We start from the raw sequence: 3,199 nt of genomic DNA, 5'->3' as shown, positions 1-3,199 counted from the left end.
CATTGTAGTTTTGATTTGCATTTGTCTAATGATTAATGATGTTGAACATTCTTTCATGTGTTTGTTGGCAATCTGTATATGTTCTTTGGAGAAATGTCTGTTTAGGTCTTTTACCCATTTTTGGATTGGGTTGTTTGCTTTTTGATATTGAGCTGCATGAGCTGCTTGTAAATTTTGGAGATTAATCCTTTGTTTGCTGATTTGTTTGCAAATATTTTCTCCCATTCTGAGGGTTGTCTTTACGTATTGTTTATGGTTTCCTTTGCTGTGCAAAAGCTTTGAAGTTTCATTAGGTCCCATGTATTTATTTTTGTTTTTATTTCAATTTCTGTAGGAGGTGGGTCATAAAGGATCTTGCTGTGATTTATATCATAGAGTGTTCTGCCTTTGTTTTCCTCTAAGAGTTTTATAGTGTCTGGCCTTATATTTAGGCCTTTAATCCATTTTGAGTTTATTTTTGAGCATGGTGTTAGGGAGTGTTCTAATTTCATTCTTTTAGATGTAGCTGTCCAGTTTTCCGAGCACCACTTATTGAAGAGGTTGTCTTTTCTTAGCTGTATATTCTTGCCTCCTTAATAAAAAATTAGGTGACCATATGTGCGTGGGTTTATCTCTGGGCTTTCTATCCTGTTCCATTGATCTATATTTCTGTTTTTGTGTCAGTACCATACTGTCTTGATTACTGTAGCTTTGTAGTGTAGTCTGAAGTCAGGGAGCCTGATTCCTCCTGCTATGATTTTCTTTCTCAATATTGCTTTGGCTATTTGGGGTCATTGGTGTTTCCATACAAGTTGTGAAATTTTTGGTTCTAGTTCTGTGAAAAGTGTTATTGGTAGTTTGACAGGGATTGCATTGAATCTGTAGATTGCTTTGGGTAGTATAGTCATTTTCACAATGTCGATTCTTCCAATCCAGGAACATGGTATATCTCTCCATCTATTTGTATCATCTTTAATTTCTTTCATCAGTGTCTTACAGTTTTCTGCATACAGGTCTTTTGTCTCCTTAGGTAGGTTTATTTCTAGGTATTTTATTCTTTTTGGTGCAATGGTAAATGGGAGTGTTTCCTTAATTTCTCTTTCTGATTTTTCATCATTAGTTTATGGGAATGCAAGAGATTTCTGTGCATTAATTTTGTATCCTGCTACTTTACCAAATTCATTGATTAGCTCTAGTAGTTTTATGGTAGCATCTTTGGGTTTCTCTATGTATAGAGAGAAACCTTTCCTTTCTGATTTGGACTCCTTTTATTCCTTTTTCTTCTCTGATTGCTGTAGCTTAAACTTCCAAAACAATGTTGAATAATAGTGGTGAGAGTGGGCATCCTTGTCTTGTTTCTGTTCTTAGTGGAAATGGTTTGTTTTTCACCATTGAGGATGATGTTGGCTGTGGGTTTGTCATATATGGCCTTTATTATGTTGAGGAAAGGTCCCTCTATGCCTACTTTCTGGAGGGTTTTTATCATAAATGGTGTTGAATTTTGTCGGAAGCTTTTTCTGAATCTATTGAGATGATCATATGGTTTTTATTCTTCAGTTTGTTAATATGGTGTATCACATTGATTGATTTGTGTATATTGAAGAATCCTTGCATTTCTGGGATAAACCCCACTTGATCATGGTGTATGATCCTTTTAATGTGCTGTTGGATTCTATTTGCTAGTATTTTGATGAGGATTTTTGCATCTCTGTTCATCAGTGATGTTGGCCTGTAGTTTTCTTTCTTTGTGACCTCTTTGTCTGGTTTCGGTATCAGGGTGATGGTGGCCTCATAGGATGAGTTTGGGAGTGTTCCTGCCTCTGCTATATTTTGTAAGACTTTGAGAAGGATAGGTGTTAGCTCTTCTCTAAATGTTTGATAGAATTTGCCTGTGAAGCCATCTGATCCTGGGCTTTGTTTTTTGGAAGATTTTAATCACAGTTTCAATTACAGTGCTTGTGACTGGTCTGTTTATATTTTCTATTTCTTCCTGGTTCAGTTTCAGAAGGTTGTGCATTTCTAAGAATTTGTCCATTTCTTCCAGGTTGTCCATTTTCTTGGCATATAGTCGCTTGTAGTAATCTCTCATGATCCTTTGCGTTTCTGCAGTGTCAGTTGTTACTTCTCCTTTTTCATTTCCAATTCTATTGAGTTGAGAGTTCTCCCTTTTTTTCTTGACGAGTCTGACTAATGGTTTATCAATTTTGTTTAGCTTCTCCAAGAACCAGCTTTTAGTTTTATTGATCTTTGTCATCGTTTCCTTCATTTCTGTTTCATTTATTTCTGATCTGATCTTTATGATTTCTTTCCTTCTGCTAACTTTGTTTTTTTTTTGTTGTTGTTGTTCTTCTTTCTCTAATTGCTTTATTTCTTGATCCCTAACTTCTGACCCTGTGTGCCTGGACTCAGGGACTAATTCTCTACCAGGCATCTAATAACCCAATTATGTCCCCATCCAAAATATCTATATTTAAACCATGACCTTCATTATCTTATCCTAAAGATACCCAAAGACTTTTCAACTCAAATCACATTCAAATTAATTCAGATTCCTGTGACACTAATGACACAACTTGTCTGAGGCCCTCCTTCCCAAAATCGGTATTTCAACACCAAAAGAAAATAAACTGGAAAAGAATGGAAAAAAACAAGAAAAAAGACTCAATCTTCCTTGGTTGATAAAACTCCTGGGTAGAGGATTTATGACAACTGAGTTCCCTTTGGAGGATCTATCTTTAGCCAGATAAAGGGAGTTCAGAGTAGGCCTCTCCCTGCATTTGCTATTTTTCAAGTGCCTATAAGCTCAAAATAATCAATACACCAAAGCGGCATATTTCATATCTTGGGGTAGCATGTCCTGAACCCCTACAGCCATATTTTGGGGTGCCATATTTTGCTGCCCTTCCCATGTCTTCTCAAGGCACAGAGCAGGGTGGAAAAGGAAGGAGTGTGAACCTGAAAGGACAAAGGGAAGATATCAAAATGTATCTACTGTCAACTTTATCTTATAACTGACCACCTTGTCTAAAATGGACCGTCTGATTCATCTCTCTCCCCTCACATTACTCTCTACCACATCATTGGTTATCTCCTCCATATCACTTACTCCAATGGGGGTACATATCTCCCCTATTCATTTGTATATTTTGTATTTGTATGACTCCTTTCACTAATAAGTTTCTAAGAGCAGGGACTTTTATTGTTGTGATCGCTGCTCTGG

This window comes from Globicephala melas, chromosome 3 (assembly GCF_963455315.2).
Source record: "Globicephala melas chromosome 3, mGloMel1.2, whole genome shotgun sequence".
Lineage (NCBI taxonomy): Eukaryota > Metazoa > Chordata > Mammalia > Artiodactyla > Delphinidae > Globicephala > Globicephala melas.
This window is presented reverse-complemented; position numbering follows the sequence as displayed.